At 35.5% G+C, this 26116-nt stretch overlaps 1 protein-coding gene across 2 annotated transcripts in view; it reads right to left on the bottom strand.

Moving 5' to 3' along the window:
- LOC126777377 (calbindin-32) overlaps positions 1 to 26116 on the bottom strand; it is a 123499-nt gene that overhangs the window by 41391 nt on the left and 55992 nt on the right. The window lies entirely within an intron of this gene.

The following is a 26116-nucleotide window of genomic DNA, read 5'->3' on the forward strand; positions in this document are numbered from 1 at the left end:
CGTTTTTTTAGATGAAGTACTTACTTCCTCTGCTGTTATTGACCCTGGTCTTGGTCTCCAATGCTGCAGTGGTGCCTAATGTCCCCAGTCAGAATATAAATATTGGTACGATTCAACCAGGAGACAGAATTGTGCATAGGTATGACTTTATTTTATAATTATTGTGTACAATATAAAGTGTTTTTTTGCTCTTCTCAAGGAAAACAAAACAGTGCACAAGTAAGTGCACTATATAATCCGATAGGACGGCAAATCCAGACGGAAACGACGGGAAAGAGTTCAGTTGCACGACCAACGACATTTCGTAATTACTGAGGCTCGGGAGTGTGAACTCTGTTTACACTTAGTTTACTTTTCGACAGAAAAACCGAACACCTTTTTTATTGACGATTGGAGTTTGAATCAAGAGACTCGCGGCCCTCACAAGCAAAACCAAAGAGGCAACCGGAAAGAGTTCTTTTAATGTGTAGTCGAAAGAGCTGGTTTTGTTCAGATCTCTAGTTATAGAAGTCATCGTACACTTCACATGTATATTTTATATAAAAAATATATAAATATCTTATATATATATTTTTATTGTTTTCAGATCCTCAATACGAATCTCGTATCAGGACAGATTACGGTTTCACGACTACGTATACAGCAGTAACGCCTTTAATGAGATGACAGCTGTTTTTGTCACAGAAGTTGATAACACACCGTTCGCTGCTGCCTGGGTTGTGGATGGCGGAATTGGATATAATAATATTAGAATCAGAATGCAATTCCGTTTTCCTTACGGTTGTCATTATTCAATTGAAATTTGGGGACGCTAAATTATTTTTTAACACAAATTATGACTACTTGAAATATATGCTTTAACGGAAATATATAATACATTAATTTTACTAAGGGTTTTTTTTTAATTCGCTTGCCTTTTTATCCGACTTCAAAAAAGGAAGTAGTTCTCTATCGGTTGTTTTTTTAATTTATTTTTTTTCAGAATCCGTTTGATGAACCGATTTGGAAAATTCTTTTTATTTGGGACGGCATACGTACCGACTGGAAGTAAAAAGAAGGAAAGAATGATAATACAGTGTCTGCCCAAGGTTTAATCAATTAATCATCTTTTTTTTAACAAACAATAAACAATTATTTAACGTATTTAAAAAAAATCCATCGAAAATAATATCTTTAAATTTAAGACAATTTGTCACAAAATGTCGGTCAAACGTGTTCGCTCTGAAACATGTGTAAAGCGTGTCAAAAGTAGCAGCAGCTACAGTTATGATACAAGGCTTTTATAGCAATCATTATTTATTATTATAAAGTGGCGCATAGAACCTCCCACTGTGGCAACTGTTCAAGTTTTCTGCCAAATTATCAAAATACTACTCATGCACTGTTTTTGCTGGTACATAAATAGATTAGTGCTTACTTTCGACATCATATATATATTTAACTAATATATGAGTACTACATAGAGTAATGCTGCAAATGTTAAGTTATTAATTTATCCTCAACATCTACCATCTACCACCGGTTCGGGAAAAACACAGTAGACCTGTTAAGAACTGGAAAAAGAAACTCAGTAGAAATATTATATTTTTTTTATTGTTATCAAATATGTATGTTTATAATAATAGATTATTAACTTTTTATCGGCCTGAAGACGATCGTTTATTTCCCAAGACCTGCTATCATCTATGAAATCGTTAATTTTATATTATCACACAAACTTTCTATGACGGTTTTCTTTAAACTTTATTATTGAAAAACTTTGAACGTGTTTTTGGATTGTAATTGACTATACATTAAATATAATCCAACAGCTTGTTATTAGTATAACAATATTTAAAGTAAATAATATAATAGTAAATATAAAGTCATTATAGGACTCTATTTGTTAAAATTAAAATTATAATAATTAAAATAATAGTTTACAGTAATAATAATAATAATAATAATAATAATAATAATGTCTTCCAGACCGATTTCGGCCACGGCGGCCAATCTCAAGAGAGATTAGCCAACTACGCAGGAGATATTATAGTGCACAACTGTGTGCGCAAACACAGGTGCACTCTCTATTACTTAACTCTCATAATCCGATGGGACGGCAATCCGACACGACCGGAAAGAGTTCAGGCGCAGGACCAACGGCTTTACGTGCTTTCCGAGGCACGGGAGTGTACACACTTCCAACTTCCAGACTCCGAGCTGCTACGGAAAATTTTTCTGACAGAAAAACCCAATAACTTTTTATTGGCCCGACCTGGGAATTAAACCCAGGACCTCCGGATCTGCGGCCTAGTGGCTTCCAACGAGGCAGTCAAGAGTCAAAAAAGTTTACAGTAACCGTAACAAAATGTTATAATGATAAAATGCAATTGTAAAAAAAAAAATAATGTCATATCGATTTGAAAAATTTGGCGACGAAATCTGGTTACACAGAGCGGTTGTGCGAGTTAAGTCTTAAAAAACATGCTCGAGGTGGCATGCATACGACGCCAATGCGCTACCGACACTGGCTTACTACCCTTTTTTAATAGAATAGGTAGGCGGATGAGCATATGGGCCACATGATGATAAGTGGTCATCAAAGCCCATAGACATTGGCATTGTAAGAAATGTTAACCATCGCTTACATTGCCAATGCGCCACCAACCTTGGAAACTTAGATGTTATGTCTCTTGTGCCTGTAATTATACTGGCTCACTCACCCTTCAAACCGGAACACAACAATACCAAGTACTGCTGCCTACCATCAGTAACCTACAAGCCGGAATAGTATTGCTGTTTGAGAGTACACTATATTATAATGAGTAGGTGGTATCTACTCGGACAAGCTGGCACAAAGCCCTACCACCGAGTAAACGGCGAAGTTCATGAAAATTCAATTAAGTTTTATTCGTTCTTTAGTAACCAAACAAATTTCAGCAAAGTAATATATCCGATTTTGATGGATAAAATAATTAGGAACATTAAAGATGATTTGCTTTTTATCTGTTACACGTTTTCGGGGTTAAAAGTAAGACAGTCAGATCATTTATGCAACCCTAAATTGTCCGTTAGGTAATATTGCTATACATGTGAATACTTGGCGTGTTGCCAGCTCGAAGTTGCCAATTCACTGACTGTGGCTCTAGGCTGTAATTATTACCAATTTATGACTTCGAATTCACGGTTTTTTTTTCTTATTTATAATAGGCGGACAAGTAAATGGTTCACCTGATAATAAGTGGTCCATCACCATCCATAGAAATTGGCGCAGTAATATATATTAACGATTCTACATATTACAAATTATGGAGAAAAAACAAGATCAATACATAAAATTATGGTTTAGGGTCAAAGGTTAAAATGAAAAGGCTCAATAAATTAAATTTCTGTTATATAAAATTTCTTTAATAACTGTCACTTACTATTTATGATTTTTGACTTGTGTTTAAATATTTATATAAATATAGAAGTGTTTTTACATAAGTGGTTTTTTATTCTTATACAGAAGTGATTTTAATTTAAGCAATAAACTAATTTAATATTAACCAAATCGTTTTTATTTATTTTTTTCAAAATTCGATTTATCAGAAGTATTCTGCGTGATATATATTTCTAATATATTTTTCTAATATTCTAGGTCGGAAGACTATATCCATCGTTCAGGGAGTTTGCGAGATGTAAATGAATGGGGAGGAATAGCGACCGAAAACAGTTGAACTGGAATTTATTACCCTTTCGGGTCCGCAGTAACCATTCGTTCGTTAGGATTCATTCCTCGTATATTGCCACGCTGGCTCACAAGCAGAGGATCGCCTGATATTACATTGTTCCTCACAAATTAGGCTTTATTAGTTTGTCGAGTTCTAAATTCGGAAGAGTTTAGTTATTGAGAGAATTTGAGGATAACTTTGACACTTTTTTGAATGAAGTTCTTTGAGAACAATAATATTAAAATTTCAAGGTCGAATTTGGGTTTAGGTAAAATGTGTTACATTTGGTAAAAACTTTTCTGACGCAATTAAGTTCTACTTCTATTTGTTATATAATTACAAATTTGAAACTAAATTAAAATTTATTATTGCTAATTTATTTTTATTTTTATAGAATAGGTAGGACGAGCATAGGGTTATAGTTAAAAATAAATGTCTAAATATAAATATCCATTGTTCATTATTTAAAAATAAAGGAAAAAATAAACTTTCGTCATCTTTATAACCTTAGGGATTAAGTTTTTAAAAGGCCTTCTTTAGTGCAAACTATGTAAAAGGAACTCGAATGCAAATGTTCATGGTGCTAGTTCTCAATTATTACACTCTTCGTATCAGTTATTCTTGTCAGATAACATGATCACCGATTAAGATATGTATAAAAGTATTGTATGTTTGCCTGCTACGTGCCTTTTAAAGCACGTCCTGCGTCCGATACATTTCCGCTTAAGTCAGATTTGTTGTTCCATTATATGATGAGTAAAAGTGGGAAGAAATTGCAACTGTCTTTCGCACACGTGTGCTACTAATATTATAAAGACGAAAGTGTGTGAGATGTTTTAAATTCATGCAAAAATTACTGAACGTAATTTGATGGAATTTGGGATATACGCAGCTTGTAACCTCATTTAACTTATAGGGTACATAACATAGCGGAACAGAATCGTATTCGCGGGTGGAAGCTAGTAATGAGCGCACTTGGCTAGTCTCACTTAGGAATGGTCGCTGTGGCCAAAATCTGTTTGGAGATCGACATATTTCACTATCTACAAAAAAAAAAAGTTATTAAATTAATTAAATCTAAAAGCGATTGCTTCAATCACACTGACAAACTTAGGATACGTATATCAAAGTCTTATTTTTTAACATAAAATCACGCACAGAAGTTAAAATCAAGTTATTGACTTAAGTATTATTAATGTCAATACACATTAATAATACAATTCTGAATAATCAATGATGTAATCAGAGATATTTATATAAAAGTACAAACATTTTAATCAATAAATTGAAGATAATATCATAATTTGTTCGCTCTTATCCCCTTTACATGACGTTGGTTACACTGTGTCAATGGTCTTGTGGCTAGCTTATAAGACAACGAGGTCCTGGGCCCAATAACCTAGGAGCACAACAATACTGAGTATTACTATTTGGTAGTAGAATATTTTATGAGTGGGTTTACCGCCAAGTTTACTATCTTTCTATGGTATTATCTTCAGTAAATATTTTCTTGTATTGGCATTTACCTTGCATTATATTTATCCACACCCAAAACTATCATTTTTTTTGACAGTTGTTTGACGTGCCAATGACAGTTTTTTGACATGACAATGACATTTATTTGACATTACAAGGTCTAAAAGATTTTCATTTGCTTTTCTGTCAGAATATATATTCATATGAAATTAAAATAATTTTATATTAAAGTCGCTTTTATCTTTGATCAATATACACCTTTTTTAATGGACAGCATAACACATATACTCTCCTCTTCATAATTTTAATAATACTACTGTTCTTAAGGTTTAAAAAACAGTTTTATAATTATTATGATTTTGATTCAATACATTCTTCATTTATATTTCTGTTTATATTTTGGCTCATCATAAATGAGACCAATTCAAAACTTATAAGTATACTTTAATTTTTAATAAAATAGATACAATTTTGGTAAACCAATTTTGCATCCAAATAATACAAAATATCATATTTTTTTATTTATTGATAGTATGTCAGAGAAATATATAATATATAATGTCATTATTTATATTTCTTGTACAAATATGGTAACAGACGTAAATAAAATAAAAATAAAAATACAGCAAATATATTTTAAGTCAACGTTTAGTTTTCGAAACGAATATTTTATTAAAATTTATAAAAATTAACCTGGCCAAATATTTAAAATAGTAATATATATAATCTTAAGTCATATAAAATAAATCTATAATTATCATATATAAAGTTTCAAAATAAAAACATTTATTGTATATAACTAATCCATCTGGAATCAAAATAATCAAAAGCCGAGATGGCCTAAAAGCCGAGATGGCCTAGTGGTAAGAACGCGTGAATCTTAACCGATGATCGTGGGTTCAAACCCCGGCAAGCACCACTGAATATTCATGTGCTTAATTTGTGATTATAATTCATCTCGTGCTTGACGGTGAAGGAAAACATCTTGAGGAAACCTGCATATGTCTAATTTCACTGAAATTAGACATATGCAAAAAAGAGCAGCGTGGTGGAATAAGCTCGAAACCTTCTCCTCAAAAAGAGGAGCGGAGGCCTTTAGCCCAGCAGTGGGACATTCACGGGCTGTTACGGTACGGTAATCCATCTGGACAGTCAGCTTTGGCAGAAACCGACGTTGTATATGGCTTCTTATTACCACCGATAAGTGAAGGCTCATATTCTAGATCAGACACATTATCTTCTTTATTTATGTTGTGCCAATTATAAGATAAATATTTTTTTGACTAACCTCTTTTGTAATATTTTTCCCTTAAGTGCATCTTCATTTTTCGATACATAATTTTGTGTAAAGTCAGCTATGTTTTTTGCTCGTCGCTTATATACTGATGCAGAAAAAACTGTTTGGATCGTAAGAAAAATTAGGATGTATACTTTCATTTTAAAACGCTCAATATTTTTGATTTCGAACATTTAATGCAATATAATATGGTTATACTAGCTATACCTATGACTTCATTTGTATTTATTTCAAATAAAGACGAGATCGAAATATGACGTATTGAAAGGCGAGGCAATGTACTACCTGATGGTTTGTTCCTTTCGCCAGTAAACTAACTCTGTCAGTATTACACACTTTGTACAATGGCAATGCGTTGCCTATAATGAGGTTTAATAAATTTTGATTTGTGTTGATGATTGATGTTTGATAAAATAAAATAAAAATGTCTATTTTATGTCACTAATTTAAATATTATGGACCAGTAATTATGATCTAATATAATTGATTTAATATTAATGATATATTTTTATTTAGATCACAAACGGACAGTTTGTAGAATTGTATAGTATTAATTTATATTCTCTAATATAATAATAATATTCTGTAATATGATTCGATTAATAACACATTAGATATATTTAAATGACTTTATGAAATCGTGATTTAATTTTTTTTAAATTATTTTTTTGACGGAAAATTACTTATCTAGCTAAGGGCTACGAACATAAATTAGTATTATTATTTTACTTTTTACTTTTAATCATTATTAATTTATAATAAATAGCCCACCAGTCTCAAGTGGTTGTAACCTCTACTGTCCATAGTCACTGTAAGAAAGTAAAGACAGCCAATGAATGTAATAACCACCCACATCTTTTCATGTAATAAGTAGGCGGTCGGTCAAATGTGCCACTAAGCTTAATCAAATAGGCTCTATAGATATTAATTTCTTAAATATTTACAGGGAAAAATTAAATATATGTATTTATTGAACAAATTCAAAATATTGTACAAATATTTGGTCTTAATGACATTGCCGATTTTGAAGAGATTGTTTTCTTAAAATATAGTTAACTAGCAGTTGATTATTTCGAAATATAAATATTAGATAGTGCATATTGCAAACAAATAATAAATAAAGGCTAATGGTTAGAATACGTAAATCTGAACCAAATATTATGTGTTCAAATCCGGGAAAACACCAATGAGTTTTCATGTGCTCAATTTATTTATAAGTAAGGTTTGCCCGTGGAAGGGATTGTTATAAAAAAGTAGCCTATGTACTTCCTCGAACTGAATTCAAGATTGCATCATAATAAATTTTATCAAAATTGGTTCAGTGTTCTGGCCGTGAAAGCGTAACAAGCAGACAGTTTCTTACGCTTTTATAATATCAGTATAAATTCTTCTCGTCTTCGACGGTGATGTCAGAACATATATAATTACTTCATAAGAATGTCGTTTAATTACTTATTTATAAAATGGAATTATCCCCATTTAATATCGATTAAATTCAACCATCTAATGGGCTATTAATGATTCGACTTCAAAGTAAAAAATGATTGAATTATTACAAAAAAAGGTTTTATATTTTGACTGTTTGTTTGAATAGATCATTTTCTTCATTTTCTTAATGAAATCTATTAAATTTGAAATTACGTGATTGTACTAGAATTTTAATTTCGAATATGTATTTTTTTATTTAATGTAATTGATGAATAAGAAAAAAAGTTGATATTATTAGTGAGTAGTACAATCAATACTGACAAATTTGGCTGTATGTGCTAGTATATGATAAATATAAAGACCGAGTTTTCAATTCAATAAACATTAGGCTTCCAAAAATGAAGGCATACTTACTTGTTGTTCTGGCGATCCAATCAGTTTTAGCTTTACCAGTCGATGAGCGAACATTTATCAATAGTGTAGCAGATAACACAGCGGTTACACAAGATCTCGCTACACAGAAAATAGTAAGAAACCAACGCGAAACAGAAAACAATGTTCAAAGATATTTGACGATTCATAATGTTGTTCATAAGAATAACGAGAATAAAAGTACGCAGGGAGAAGCCAAGCCAAAGTTTAAATTAGACAGACAATCAGCTTTTGTTGGAGACGACTGTGCGACAGGATTTGCTAAGATTTCAGGCATTTGTGCTAATATTGATTGATAATTAAGTTCATGTTGGTATGGCAAGTATGATTTTATATGAAGATATATATTTATTTATCAATGTTCGACCTTTCAATGTTGGTATTGGTACAACATCAAGAGCGTTTGTATCCACTTTCACACCTCTAATACGGTATCGTGACGTATTTTCAATTTTACACGTAATTGTAGTTAGCTGAAACCCTCACCGTCATGTTTATGGTAGAAACTAATGTCATAGCATCCACGTTTGTTGCATTCGTGAACTAAAGTTGAGTGACATGTTTTTCACGCTGATTTTAACACCGCGTTTCACGCGGTCTGTCACTAGCTTTACGTGACAGCGAATGAATGTTGAATAATTTCGAAACAGGTTTCTTTTGGATGGGCGTGTACCACCTTCGTCTTCATCTACACTTTCCATCAGGTTAGATGGAAGACAAACACCTATTCCCTTACAACTATATAAAAAAAAAAATTATCTGTATTTATGTGGCGTAACTAAATTTACAAAAATATTTTTTTTTTTTTTTTTATAGAATAGGAAGGCGGACGAGCATATGGGCCACCTGATGGTAAGTGGTCACCAACGCTCTTAGACATTGGCATTGTAAGAAATGTCAACCATCGCTTACATATCCAATGCGCCACCAACCTTGGGAACTAAGATTTTATGTCCCTTGTGCCTGTAATTACACTGGCTCACTCACCCTTCAAACCGGAACACAACAATATCAAGTATTGCTGTTTTGCGGTAGAATATCTGATGAGTGGGTGGTACCTACCCAGACGAGCTTGCACAAAGCCCTACCACCAGTATATATGTTATCATTACGTACATAAGGTATGTATTTAATATATATTGTATAACAAGAAACGTTCATATTGTAACAACGAATGTAAAGATATTATATTAAATTTATTAAACATTTTGTCTGCATTTTTATTACAATCGTAATAATGTTAATATTCATAAAAATATGATGATGTTCCCTTGACTGGTTTCGGTCACAGCGACCATTTTTAATGAGGAACAAACCGTCAATTCATCACATCACACACAGTAATTATTATAGCGCAGAAGTGTGAGTAAATTGAAGTGCATTATTTATTCTCAAGCCCTCTTTATACGATTGAATGGAAACATGCTACTCAAAGTCCATGGACAGAAACAACAGCTTTACGTGGTTCCCTTAACACTGCCAACTTTGGAACTCCGAGCTGCCACTGAAAACAAATAATCTATCAATCTTTCGTATTTGTAATATTAATTAGATACACATGTACAGGTGTTGTTGTTTAAGACGTGTTTTCATAATCATTATCAGCCCGTACTTGTCTACTGCTGAACAATGATATATACAGGTTTGACTTAAATCGCGTCACTTAGACTGCTTTTCGCGTAAGCTTTTACTACTTTCAGCCTGAGGAAATTCACCAATTAGTATTTCAAATTGGTGGACTTCGACCGCTATTGGCGACTACTGCTTACTACTACTACTAGTTTTATTTAATTAAAACGATAGCGGTAACCTTGCATAACATTTTGTAGGCATTTTCTACTTCAACAAACAACAACGTTGTAATATGATAATAGCAATTTTGTGATTGTTGTCGTGATGGACGAAATTATTATCATTAAACACCCATTACCCTGTCAGTACCGAGTTATTATTGTGATTATTTACAATGGCGTAAATATTTAACGCGAAAAACAAAATAGTTTCATAGAACATATAAAAAAATATATATATTAAATGTTTTTAATGTTTATAAGCTTCAATGGTTCTCATCAATAACAAAATATATTAATCTGCAAATCAAAGTCCGAATAGCGTTTCCCTAACTTGTACTAATTTCAGTGAAATATTTTTAAAAGCGCTCTTATTTTGTTAGATTCGAGATAATGTTTAATACTTGGATCTTTTCGAGAAAGTCACTGAATTTTCATGTACTTAATTTGTGTTTATAATTAATCGCACAGTTCACGGCGAAGGATAATATCGTAAGAAAACTTGCATTGGATAAAATGTATGTCTCAAGTGTCTATCAATCCACACAGCGAAGTGAGGTGAATACCTTGGCACAGCGGTTGGTTATTGATAGGCCCTACTTCACTATTCTTATTAAGTATCTAAGTATCATTTAGTATATAATAGATTACCCGTTTCCGCTTCACGCGGGTTCAAAGAAAGGCGAAAAAATAAGAGTGAACATAAAATGTACTTTATATAACTCAATTTGGTCACGTGACGCACGCCATTAAAGTCCCTAAAAGCAGTTGGTGAGATTCTTTTAACGATTCAATATCTTCAATCAGAATCATCGTTATATTTTAGCCAATTTACAAAAAATCTTAATGAATTATAAGCCTAAACATTCCTTATCAACAATCGGTTTGGTCGTTTAACTTATGGCGTTTAGACAGATGTATATGGTGGAGGGACTTTGTTTCATAATACGTAGTGATAAAGAAAAATATTTTACTAATAAATGGGTGGGGATAAACGGTCACAATGTATAATTATATCTGTCGTTGAGTTAGTTTCTAAATTCAATCTTGTTTGTATGGTTACGAATAATAATAGTTATTTTTATTTTGGCTCATCTTTTAATAATTTGAGTTTAAACTATAATTTTTGAAATTTTCATATTTTCTTTATTAGTCTATAAAGTTGTCTTAACATCCAAGATATTTTGGCTCATTTTTTGGTAATAGATTATGTACATGATTAGAATTATAACTTCGCCAATATCACAATTCTGCAGTTATTTCTAATCTTTTTAAGGACGTTACAATTTTTTTTTTTTTATTAGAATATCCAGCAAGGAATACACATCACTGGCTTACATTACACATAACACCAGTTATAAATCTATGTGCTCACTCAGTTATAGGAAACTACAGCATCCATCTTATATACTTATATACAGGCGGTGGATGATGAAAGTTTATTTTTTCCTTTTTTAAAGAATGAACAATGGATAATAATATTTAAACATTGATTTTAACGGGTAGTGGAGCTTTTTGCAAGCTCGTCTGGGTAGGTACAACCCACTCACCAGATATTCTACCGCAAAACAGCAGTACTTAATATTGTGTGTTCCGATTTAAAAGGTGAGTGAGCCAGTGTGATTACAAGCACAAGGGGCGTAACCTCGTAGTTCCCAAGGTTGGTGGCGCATTGGCGATGTAAGCGATGGTTAACGTTTCTTACAACACCAATGTCTATGGGCGTTTGTGACCACTTACCATCACCTGTCTACCTATTCTATGATAAAAATACTAAGTAATAGCTAATCTTATTAATAATACAATTAATTTAAATTACAAGAACAAGAAGACATTACAAGTTAAAATGATTCTTAAAGAACTCAAACAAATAACAAAACTTCTTATATATTATATATAGACTACATTTTAGTAATAAAATTTGAAAAACTACCTTAAAGTATATAGTAAATATAGTAAGTAAGTAAATTAGTATATTAAGTATATAAAATAGAAAAAAAATACTAATTTTGTAAAAATAAAAATTGTAATACAAAATATTCCAATTAATGCATATCAATCATGTTTACGAAATGTATAATTATCGTGGTTTATTCTATGATTAAATGCAATCATCTAATGGGCCTTTAATAGTTCGACATCAAAGAAAATAATTATTGAATTATTATAGTAAAACTTTTATATTCCGTCAGTTTGTTTCAATAGAACAATTTCTTTTGTATATATTAAATAATAAAATCAATTAAATGATTTTCCAAGTATTTTACTCCGTTTACAAATATATTTTACATACTTTGATTAAAAATGAAGTGAAATTACTTAATAGGAAAAAAATTTAAACCGATTGACGAGCCGGTTGGCGTGGTTGGTAGATACTTGCCTTTCACGCCGAAGGTTGTGGGTTCGATTCCCACTCAGGACAGACATTTGTGTGCATACACATATCTGTTTGTCCTGAGTCTGGGTGTAATTATCCATAAAAGTATGTATTTACAAAAGAAAAGTAGTATATGTAGTATATCAGTTTTCTGGTTTCCATAGCAAAAGCTTTGTATAAGCTTAATTTGGGATCAGATGGCCGTGTTTGAAAAATGTCGCAGGATATTATTATGATTAAGTAAATAGTATGAAACAAAATAAACTCTGGCAAAATTGACAGCAGCGCTAGTATGTTATAAATATAACGACCTAATATAAAGCTACCTAATATCCAAATCAAAGCACATTACGCTTCCAAAAATGAAGACGTACGTAGTTCTCGTTCTTACAATCCATTCAGTTTTGTCTTTACCAGTTGAAAAGGAAATATTGACCAATAGTGTAACTGATCAATGTGTTATTAAGCAAATACTGAGAAAACAATCTGTCACCGGAAACAATGTTCATAAACCAATTTCGCTTCCTAATGTTGTTAATAATCGGGAACGGGTAACCCCTCCGGATGAGTTCAAACTAATATCGAAGTTGCCCAGCGAATCAGCATTTGATGGAAATGACTGTGCGACAGGACTCGTTAAGATTTCCGGCGTTTGTACTAATGTAGATTGATTATTATCAAGTATAAATATTTTTATGCAGCTAGTTTGTTGTTTTTATTAAAAATTTATAACTAATATTATAAATTAATAAGCAACGTATTATAGTAAAATTACGTGAAAATATATTAAATAAATTATTTAACATTTGATGTGTTTTTTTATTACTTTAATAAATTCTGTTATTTATTTCAAATGATTTGTAATAATAACATAAGTTAAATATTTAATGTATTAATAAATTGATAGCCGTTATTTTGTATTTTTTTACTTTAATGTAGACAGGCAAACTACCAAATGGGAAACCTGATGGTAAGTGGTCACCATTATATTTATGTCTTGACTCAAATATTGCTGTGTTATATCCTAACTAATTTAATCTTAATTCCACATTATTTTGTCATTCAAAGAGGATGACTTCTTTTACAGTTTTTTAAACATATAATAATAGTCCTCCAGACCGATTTTGACTACGGCGGTCAATCTTAAAAGAGATTAGCCAACTGTGCAGAACATATTATAGTGCACAAGTATGTGGGCAAACACAGGTGCACTCTCTATTTCCTAACTCTCATAACCCGATGGGACGGCAATCCGACACGACCGGAATGAGTTCGGGACAGGACCAACGGCTTTACGTGCTTTCCGAGGCAGTGTACCCACTTCCAACTTCCAGACTCCGGGCTGCTACTGAGAATTTTCGACAGAAAATCTAAATAACATGTTATTGGCCCGACCTGGGATATGACCACAGAACCTCCGGGTCTGTGGCCTTACATGTAGCCATTAGACCAACGAGGCAGTCAACACATAAAAGAACTATTATAACGTACATGTCGGTACTTAAATAAATTGTGATCATGATTAGATTTAATTGTTGACGTAAAATCTAGGGTTGAAAATCGTACTTCATAATATTGTATTAAAATATATTTTTAAACATAGGTTCCGATAACGGAAAATGTGCATTGAGTTACTTGGTGGTAGGGCTTTGTGCAATATCCTCTGGCTAGGTTTCACTCATCGGATATTCTACCACCAAACAGCAATATAGGATTGTCGTGTAACGGTTTGAGCCACCGGTGTTTGAGCCAGTGTAACTACAGGCACAAGGAACATAACATCTTAGTTCCAAGTTGGTGGTGTATTAGCGATGTAAGGGATACTTGGTAATCACTCACGGCCAGGTGGCCTCATTTGTGAGTACTTTATGTATGTGTAGAAATGTATAATATGAAAAATTTTATGCATTTATTTATTCTAATATTCTCTTTTAAGTTTTAAAAGTAACAATAATGAATTATTAAATCAATGAATGTCAATATGTCTTGCGTAATCATTGTTTTTTTTGTATTCAATTTGTAATCATTTTTACTTACTGGTTGATTTTGTAAACAATTGTTTAAAGTTCTGATTTTGACCGTTTTTGTCTCCCTATCTACTTTCTGCTTCTTATTTGTATTAGTTATTAGTTGCAACTTGATTGGTTTATTAGTTATTTTTATTGTTATTTATTATTTGTGTAATTGTACTGTTTGTGTAATTTTTTTCCCGTAAATAAAATAAATACGTAATTGCGGTCAAGCAAAAATAAGAACATGGGTTCTTGTTTTTGGAAGAACAGAATGAAAACTCTTGCTGAAAATATTTTACGGCAAACTAACGCAAAATATAACGCATAAATTAATTTATACATTTACCAAACGAATCATTTAAAAAAATATAATTAACAGCCCTAGCATACTATGATTTTGATTATGTTAGTATCAAGGTATATACTTTAGTGTAAATACTAGTCTGGGATTCATTCGTTGGAAAGTGCCTAGGCCTTGTACGACACATATACGGTGCCAGAAATATTAAAGTAAATTTTTGGATAAAAATTTCATAAAATTTAAAATGATAATACCATTATTGATACTGATTAATGCGCAAATAATATTTGTTTTTACAACGGAATATCCAATGATTAATACAACAGAAGATATGACAGATCATAATGTTACCAGCGACGAAAAACAATTTCCAATTCCAGCGCATTTTACATTGAAAATTCCAATTAAATTCGATAGTATAGAAATGTTGAAAGAATACATTTTAAAGAATAAAGAATTTTATGGGGAATATTTTACAATGCAAGCAGCATTCGCAGGAGATCACTGTCCAACCGGACAAACTAAAATTTACGGTCAATGCGTTGATATTGATTATGATTAAGAAGTATTAATAAATTGCAAACAATTTAAGCTATGATTTTTTTTAAATTACTTATGTACCATAAAATACATATATAAAAATATGTATACAGGATTACTTACCTTAGCAAGTGATCTCCGTCAGAAACCATTAGAATAGCTGAAAATTATTCATGACATGTGATGTAGGTACAGCTCAAAGTACTATTTATAAAAATAAACTTCATATAATACGTATCTTAATATAATATTGTATTCATTTGAAAGGTCTAGGCGAGTCTTCCCGGTGTGTCGGTCTCGGTATGAACTTGGACAAGACCAAGGTCATGTTCAATAGGCATGTCGTGCCGGGACCGATATACGTCGAGGGGAAACCTCTCGAAGTTGTTAGTGAATATACCTACCTAGGACAGATAATACAAGTCGGTAGGAACAACTTCGAGAAGGAAGCCGATCGAAGAATTCGCTTGGGATGGGCAGCATTTGGCAACCTTCGTCAAGTCCTCAAGTCGTCTATACCGCAATGTTTGAAGACGAAAGTCTTCAACCAATGCGTCTTACCTGCCATGTCATACGGTGCCGAAACGTGGACACTAACTGCGGGACTAGTCCACAAATTCAAAGTCGCTCAGCGTGCTATGGAGCGAGCTATGCTCGGAGTATCTTTGAAGGATAAGATCAGAAATGAGATTATCCGGAAAAGAACCGGAGTCACCGACATAGCTTGCAAAATTAGCAGGCTGAAGTGGCAGTGGGCTGGTCACGTATGTCGTAGGACCGATGGCCGTTGGAGCAGACGAGTCCTAGAGTGGAGACCGCGAATCGGCAAGCGCAGCGTAGGGCGCCCTCCAGCCAGGTGGACCGACGACCTTAAGAAGGTGGCGGGCACCAACTGGATGCGGAAGGCGGAGGACAGGGAGCTTTGGCGCACCTTGGGAGAGGCCTATGTTCAGCAGTGGACAACGATTGGCTGTTGATTGATTGATTGATTCATTTGAAATGAAAGGCATTCGCTGTTCAATTTTGTGTAGAAAAATTTTGATGGGAAAAGAAAATGTGACCATGAAGAGACCTGCCGAAGATAGTAGAGTTGTAACAAAATATCTCAAGTGATTTTAATGTTGCCTTACATACAAGTATATTTCTAGAAAGATCCACGAGGAAACCGCTCATGGTGGTAACTAAGGGGCTAACTAGCTAAATTAAGAACAATAAGGGCTATTTTGTAAGAACAAATTCCAAACTTACCGCAGAAATCGGTCGTAAAATGTAAAAAAATGATATGCGACTTTAACAATTATTAATATAACATTTCAAGACACACAAATATTATATCACCATAAGTCGATTGTCAATAAATCATGGGAAAGAAGTAATGAAGTGAATTCTTACAGAATCGCACTGCTTATTTAAAAACTTGTGTATTGCTCGATAACAGTACTACAAATCTATGTTATATTATTGTTATTCTTGATTAAACTGTATTTGACTAATCTTGACTAGAGTTTTAATTCCTTCCTTATTGTCCTTTCTAATATCATAAAGCGATGGTGAGTTTGTTTGTTTGTTACGCCTTACATTTCATTTCGTGGGTTCAAACATTTCTTTTGTAAAGGAAAACATGGTGAGGAAACTGCTGGGCTAAGGCCTCCTCTCCCTTTTAAGGAGAAGGTTTGGAGCTTATTCCACCACGCTTCTCCCTTAGTCCAGCAGTGGGATATTCACAGGATTAAAAGTGATCAAATAAAAACAATAAATAACTCTTCGTTGATTTAAATTGGTATTTCCTACTTGATATTCTATTATAGCGAATCATCTCTGTGCTCTGAAATATTAAATCGAAAATCAAATTCGGAGTTAATAGTTAAAGCCACTGAGATTAGTCTGTTATTATGGAAATTCGGGATATTTGCGAGAGAGTTCACGTTTACTTCATAATGGAGAAGACTCGGAAATGATTAAATTCATCTTGTAATCTATACTAATATTATAAATGGGTACGTAACTCTGTCTGTCTGTTATACTTTCACGGTAAAACCGCTAAACCAATTTTCATATTTTTTTTGTATAGTATCTTTGAACCCCAAGGAACGACATATGCTACTTTTTATAACTGGCATGCCACTACACGCGGGCAAAAAATGATATAGTATAAGAAGGAAATTGAATTAGCAAATCTTTACTGCTAAATGAGATGTTTTTTTTTTGTAACAGCTTACTAACCAATACACATAAAACTTAAACACAGAAGATGCTGCGCGTTTCGGATAAGCTTTTAGTATATAATATTTTTACATAAATAGCGTTGCTTCGCTGTTTCGCCCGCTTTAAACTTAGACGATTGACGTGACAAGTGAATTTAACATTCTTGTGCTTAAAAAAAACCATTGTAAGTTTAAAATAAGTATCAAGATTATTTAGCCATTATTTAGCCATTAATATTCATTAATTTTGCACGCTAAGTGAGAAAATTTCACGCGTTGGGAACCAGATTACTAAGTTTTCTGACGAGGATCTTTCGTAGTCCCAAAAGTATTGAATATTGAATGTTGGTAGTTGTTTGAGTACAGATTACTGAACGAATATGTGATATGTCTTTTCAACATCTACTGAACCGATTGCTATGAAACTCTGCACATACATTGTCTTCCCGTGACAATACAACATTATGATAAATTTAACTTAATAACGATCTGATGATGGAACCAAGAGTTGGGCAGTGAACTGTTCAACCTTTATTGTATAGTATAATCCAGGCTTATAAGACATTGCCGAGCCCATGGCCCAGTGGCTAGAACGAGTGAATCTTAACCGATGATCGTGGGTTCAAATTCGGGCAAGTGAATTTTCATGTCCTTAATTTGTGTTTGTAATTCATCTCGTGCTTGACGGCGAAGGTAAAATGTAAGGAAACCTGCAAGTGTCAAATTTCACTGAAATTCTGCCATATGAGTATTCCACCAACCCGCATTGGTGCAGCGTGGTGGAATAAGCTCCAAACCTTCTCCTCAAAAAGGAGAGGAAGCCTTAGCCCAGTAGTGGGACATTCACAGGTTGTTACTAATAAAAATAATACTACTTATAAGACATTTGGTTGGTTTGCTTATTAAAGAAAATACATACATAAGAATAATCCTAAACATTAATTATAATTAAGTAGAATTATTTAAAGACTAAAAAAAAAATTGGAAAGTCTCAACAAATCAAACATTACTCTATTATATAATGTAAAGTATCGTAACAACCTGTCTAATCCCACTGTTGGACTAAAGCATTCTTTCCTTTAAAGGCAAGCTTACTCCTTATTCCACCACGCTATTCCATTTCGGGTTAGTGGTTGGATAAGAAATCCATTTGCACTAGATGATTTATAAACACAAATGAATGGTCATAGTTCTTTTTAAATTATAATAATTTTTTCAAATTATTTTATAGAACGAACTTTAGGAATCCTGTGGGACGGTAACTGAAGGGTGAGTGAACCAGTGTAACAAGGGACATAACTTCTTATTTCAAAGTTAGTGGTGCATTGGTGATGTAAGGAATGGATATTAATTCTTACATCGCCAATCTCGATGGGCGTTGGAGACCACTTACCATTAGGTAGCCCACTTGCCTGTATAACATAAAATAAAAAGAATGCTACACGTTTAGGGCTATATCACACACACAATAAAGAATATCAACACGATACTAAGACAGTAAGTAACCCTGTCCGTCTATTATGCTTTAACGGCTTAACTACTGAACCAATTTTGATGAAACTTTGTACGAAGCAAGTTTGAGCTCCAAGGTTGTTTTATAATTAATATTATCAATGATGTAACATTTTAAATAATATTTTATCATTAATGACCTATAGCAGCTTCTATATTGATGACCTACAAAAACTTTATATATACTAGCTATTCGTTCGACTTTGTACGAGTAAAATAAAATAAGGATATTATTATATGTAAGTTAAATTTAAAAAAAGTGATAAAATATGCTCCGAATTTATATAATGTGCAAATGAATCGTAAATCACGTCTCCCGTATATTTACGCGCTTATTTCAATGTATCGTAATATTCATGACGATGGAAATAAAAAGAAAAAAATAGAAGGGTGAAAGGCAAGCCGAGAGGCCTAGTGGTTAGAACGCGTTAATCTTAACCGATAATCGTGTATTCAAACCCGGGCAAGCACCACTGAATTTTCATATGCTTAATTTGTGTTTATAATTCATGTCGTGCTTGACGGAGAAGGAAAAGATCGTGAGGAAATCTGCATGTGTCGAATTTAACTTTGATTCTGCCACATGTATATTCCACCAACCCGCATTGGAGCAGCGCGGTGGATTAAGGTCCAAAAACCTTCTCCTCAAAAAAAAAAGAGAAGAGGCCTTAGCCCAGCAGTGGGACATTCATAGTTACTGAAAGGGAATAATAATTGACATAAAGCCCTTAAAATTAATATCTTTTGTATATTTTTATAGCTAGAGCCCGCGATTTTGTCCGCGTGTGAGTCGGTTAAAAATATTCTGTTGCATTTTCATGTTCTGTTACAGTGTTTTAATAGAAGTCGGTTGTCAACATTTCACGGGTGAGTTACAAGTACGGGTACAAAATAGTTCTTAGAGAATCGCAGTACTACAGACAACCTCGGGCGAAATGCGACGTGAATAACAGAGAACGATAGTGCAAGTAAATATACATATATATAATCTAATTAGATTGTATACTATATATACACGACATACACATTAGTAGTTTTTGCGTGAAACCGGAATAACAAAACTTACCGATTCATGATATTAATATGATAAAATAACTTAGATCTTCGTTGCATTAGAACCGAACCATGTTAATGTAAAATAAATAATGTAACCGAAATATATTAGAGATAATCAATTCAAGCGGGTATATGAAGTCATTTATTTTATTAGAATGGCAACACTACACAACGTGATTGATGTCGTATAGGTTGCCAGTTGTCAGACGTCAAGTTGTGAAAATAATACGGGTACCCATTTTATTATACAGCCAACTGTAGAAATATAAAAATATAATGGTGTATCTGTCAGTAGTGCGTGTGATCGTTTGACGAGTGACACATTTGGTCTCTTGGTGTCTTGCTCTCAGGACAGCGCCAGCGCCGGACGTGCGCACTGACTGATTTAATAATCAACACGTTGGACGACAATGGCGGCCATTTAGATGGCAATCCATTTGAATCTGCGACATGTATATATTTTCTAAATATAGGTGTTTTTAAGTTATTTGTCATTACAAAACAACAAATATCGCTATTATTGTATTTGATTATATTTCACACTTTAGACCATACACTTACCAATAACAAAATTTAAAACCTACGTTATTTTTTTTTTTAATAAATAATTCATTGTACTGTAGAAAATAATATGAATGATAAAAAACGTTTTTTGCCGGTTCTTCCCGGTAGAATCTACATTTCGAACCGGTGCTAGCTATACATTTAATTCAATATATAACATAACGATTCAAAAGCACCCTTATAATCCTATTTGAATAAAGAATTATTTGATTTGATTTGAAACAATATATGTATATATTCTATAATTACATATTTATTATATGTATGATATAGCATTACTAAGGATTAGACACTATTGAAGTTGAAGTGGTTTTGTCTGCACGAAATTGTTCTGGGACCGAATTTCGAAGTTAAGAAACTGAACCGAAGCACTTAAGCTTGTTTCAATAAGTACGTTACAATTTATATATCTTGATAAAGTGAGAAATGATTGGAAAAGTGAAGTCTTTCTGGCAATTTGACTATTTTGAAAAACTACGTTATTGTAACTCGTATGATTCTATATACTTGTTTTTCTTTGTATTTGTTTCCTTCTTACTTAATGTATTTGAACGACGACGAGCCGGTTGGCGTGGTTGGTAGATGCTTGCCTTTCACGCCGAAGGTTGTGGGTTCGATTCCCACTCAGGACAGACATTCGTGTGCATGAAAATGTCTGTTTGTCCTGAGTCTGCGTGTAGTTATCTACATAAGTGTGTAATTATCTATATAAGTATGTATGTAGTTCGACTGCCTCGTTGGTCTAGTGGCTTGATGTAAGGCCGCAGACCTGGAGGTCCTGGGTTCAATTCCCAGGTCGGGCCATTAAAAAGTTATTGGGTTTTTCTGTCAGAAAATTCTCAGTAGCAGCCCGAAATCTGGAAGTTGGAAGTGTGTACACTCCCGTGCCTCGGAAAGCACGTAAAGCCGTTGGTCCTGCGCCTGAACTCCTTCCGGTCGTGTCGGATTGCCGTCCCATCGGATTATGAGAGTTAGGGAATAGAGAGTGCACCTGTGTTTGCGCACACACTTGTGCACTGTAATATCTCCTGTATGTATGTATGTATTTACAAAAGAAGTAGTACTCCTCAAGTATGTATTTACAAAAGATATATAATTATATATGTATATATTATAATATTTTAAAGTTTTAATTCAATTGTTTTTATTTGTGCAATATATCAATAACACTACAGCAGCTGGATCATATACAATTAATCGTAATTTACAATATTCTTTTATAATATACACCGATTAAAGTATACAGGAGTTTTAAATAAACTTCTGAAAACGATTGCAATGTCGGCTTCGGTCGATAGAGATTAATTCGAGATATATAATGTAAATCTTTTCCTCTTTCAATAAGAGAAGGAGTGAAGATAAACAAACCTCAGATTCACATATTCCATGCGATTTGTTAATAGTTCTGCTGTATTATGCACTTCAAAGAAATCTTGATTATTATACCTTTATTGATAATTAATAACCATTAATAAGTAACACTTAATAATCTATATTAAGTTATTATTATTATTATTGTTATTTGTTTTTTGTAATTTGACAAAATTTCAAATAACAAATAATAATAATCTGTCTTATATTTCTTTTTGTGCTAGAATGGATGTGTTGCTGTTTTGTTCATCACCTGTAATTGAGGTACCACTTCTTTCCTTATCTTTTCAACCGTGACAAATAAATAAAAATAATTCAACAATTCTTCCGTGCAGTGACGGAGAAAGAATACATTTCACTGCCCCTCTCTTTCCCATGGGTGTCGTAAGAGGCGACTAAGGGATATCTGAGCGACCATCTGCTCATCTGGTGGTAGGATGCTAACATCCGCCTGGCTTGTTACCACCGTACGCATGGTGAAAAACTCGTGAAGTGGCTTGCAGCCGCGTTTCGAGGTCAGCCAGCGTACAGCCAGAGCCCGAGCGAGTATTGCCGCGATGGGTGTTGGTCCAATTGGAGACGGCTGTTGAACCAATGCCGGGGGAAACTGTATTGACCTGCCGAACAGGGAGACTCGAAGAAACGGCTGTTCCGCTGGCCGCCCGTGGCATAGTACAGGGGCCCGAGCGTGCCTAACCAGCTCGTGAGGCTGCCCCACCAGGCCAGGCATAATCTCGGGGTGGACCGTCGTGCCGGTTGGTGACCGGTAGGTGGGGTCCCGGCGGCCACTTCCGGGGGGGTTCGGGGGCCCTTCCGTCCGGCGGGTCAGTGTATTTTTCCTTTTGGCAACCACTTGGGGAAACACGCCTCCACGCTTTGCCCATCCCTATCGTGGCAATACATCGCTCGCTTCACGTCTCTTTTCCATTCTATTTTTCCCAAATGGCGCAACAAAACAGAAATAACGGTCGTACAGCGGTGCACACCCCCACCATACCCTCACTGTTTGAGGTCGAGTTCTCTAACATCCGAGGACTCCACACTAACCTCAACGCTGTCCACCACCATCTCGAGACAGCACGGCCAGCAATGTTGTTTCTCACGGAGACACAAATACTCCGTCCTGCCGATACCAGCTACCTTAATTATCCCGGCTACACGCTTGAAGAATCCTTCAAAGCGAAAGCCGGAGTATGCTTGTTCGTCAGGACGGATGTTTGCTGTCACCGACTGCCCTCCTTCTCCATGTTGGTGGTACGTGTGGACCTGGTTCGTCAGAGCCGAGTCTACGTGTGCCTCTACAGATCCCACAATGGTGACTTGGAGACAAGCCGATTATTTGACCATCTTAGTCGGGTGGCAGATGCTGCGCAAGAGCAATTTCCTAACGCGGAATTGGTGTTTTTGGGGGATTTTAATGCTCACCACGAATCCTGGTTGAAATCCCTCAAAACTGACCATGCTGGAAGGACTGCTCATGCATTTGCTCTCACACATGACTTGACCCAACTAGTTGATCAGCCCACTAGGATCCCAGACATTGATGGGCAAGCACCTTCTCTACTGGACCTTCTGCTGACTTCTCACCCGGTGGAATATCGGGTTGTGGTTCAGGCTCCTCTTGGCTCTTCGGATCACAGCCTTGTTTCTACCACAGTGCCACAGGCCAAGCTGCCGCCACTAGCGGTATGCAAACGTCGCATTTGGCACTATAAGTCGGCGGATTGGGACGGTATGCGCGATTATTATGCGTCGGTCCCTTGGAAGGAACGTTGCTTCAGTGGGAATGACCCGACAGCTAGTGCCACTGCTGTTGCTGGCGAGATCATGCTGGGAATGGAATACTACATTCCTAGCTCAGATCTCGTCAGTAGGAGTACGCGTAACCGTTGGTTCACTCGTGAATGTGCCGATGCTGTATCATCTAAGCAGGCGGCATATCGCAAGTGGATCAACGGCTGCATTAGCGGGGCATCTAACATTGACTCACTGAAAGCAAACTATAATAAAAATTCCAAGTCCTGTAGAAAGGCATACACGAGAGAGTACAATGCGCTGTGCATCCGACAGCGCATTGTACAGATTGGTCATGACCTTGTTTCGCATCCTAGGGGCTCCCGTAGCTTCTGGCGTCTAACCAAGTCTGTGCAAAACAATTTCTGCCAACCTTCGCTGCCACCGCTCAGAAATCCGGACGGATCGCTAGCTCACAGTCCGCAAGAGCAAGCTGATCTCCTGGCTAAACTCTTTGCCGACAATTCCGTCATCGATGATTGTAGTGCACTGCCACCTACAATACCTGCATGTGGCCATACGATGCCTGACATTAAAATCAGGCAACGTGATGTGCGTGCGGAGCTGCAATCACTTGATGTACGGAAAGCTAGCGGTCCCGATGGAATACCAGCCATAGAATGAAGCCAGCTGAAGAATTGCGCAGCGGAGCTGTCTCCTGTGTTAACGCGCCTGTTCCAACTTTCTCTCTCTTCGGGAAGTGTGCCGGAGGCTTGGAGAAGAGCTAATGTGCAAGCGGTTCCCAAAAAAGGGGATCGGTCTGACCCGGCAAATTATCGGCCAATAGCTATCACCTCAGTACTTTGTAAGGTGATGGAACGGATTTTAAACAACCAACTGATCCATTACCTAGAAGATCACTCTTTAATTAATGATCGTCAATACGGGTTTCGACCAAAACGGTCCACAGGTGATCTTCTAGCGTACGTAACGCACCTCTGGGGTGAAGCTATCGACAAGCATGGAGAATCGTTGGCTGTCAGCCTCGATATCTCCAAGGCTTTCGACAGGGTCTGGCACAGAAGTCTTCTCTCCAAGCTGCCGGCATATGGTCTGCCTGCTCAGCTATGCACCTGGATTGCCAGCTTCCTACACAAGCGTAGCCTTCGTGTTTTATTTGATGGTTGCGCTTCACAATTCTATGTAGTGAATGCTGGGGTCCCCCAGGGATCTGTGCTATCTCCCACACTCTTTCTTTTGCATATCAATGATATGCTCTCCCTTGGGAACATACATTGCTATGCAGATGATAGTACAGTGCATGGTGGATACCACGGACGCGCAGTTGCTGGGCGGGCGGAAACTGAGGAGAGGCGGGAGAATCTTGTCATTGAACTCGATAAGACGTTAGAGCTCATCGCCAAATGGGGCTCTGATAATCTTGTTGAGTTTAATGCCAAGAAAACACAGGTATGCGCTCTCACAGCGAAAAATTCAACATTTTCCCCTCTTCCCTCCCTCTGTGGTACTCCGCTGGTGATGCAAAGCAAAATCGCCATGCTGGGGATTGACGTTCGCTGCGACCTTAGTCCAAGGGATTACATCGAGGCTGTTATAAAAACAGCTTCACGGAAACTCGGAGTTCTGAACAAGGTGCGGCGCTTTTTCACGCCACAACAACTGTGCCTGCTGTACAAAACACTGGTACGGTCTTGCATGGAATATTGCTCGCACCTTTGGGATGGCTCCGCTAAGTACCTACTTGAGGCCTTGGACCGGTTGCAGCGACGTGCCGTACGCATTATTGGCGACGTAAAGGTCACAAACACCCTTGAACCTTTACAATTGCGTCGTGAGATAGCAGCACTGAGCGCTTTCTATCGACTGTATCACGGCGAGTGCTCTGAGGAATTATTCTCTCTAATTCCTGCTTCCCCCTTCCTTCTTAAGTTCACGCGAGCTGGTTCTCGATGTCACCGCATAACTGTGACATCAATTCCATCGCGAACAAAGAAATTTGGCAACTCCTTTCTTTGTCGCACTTCCAAAAAATGGAATTCCTTACCAGCTCACGTGTTCCCCTCCTCTTACAACCCGAGTTCCTTCAAACGAGGCGTGAAGAGGCATCTTGCGGGCCGGCAAGGCGAAGGCGGCTAGTGCAGAACGTTTTTCCCGTCTGTACTGGCCGTCGTCGCGTTTGGACTCTACTACCACTTACCAACAGGTGGAGTAGAGTCATTTGCCCTCCCGGCGAATATATAAAAAAAAAAAAAAACACCATTCCTTAACTTAACTACACTAATCCACTTTAATTCTACATCCAAAGTGCA

This window comes from Nymphalis io, chromosome 22, assembly GCF_905147045.1.
Source record: "Nymphalis io chromosome 22, ilAglIoxx1.1, whole genome shotgun sequence".
Classification (NCBI taxonomy): Eukaryota; Metazoa; Arthropoda; class Insecta; order Lepidoptera; family Nymphalidae; genus Nymphalis; species Nymphalis io.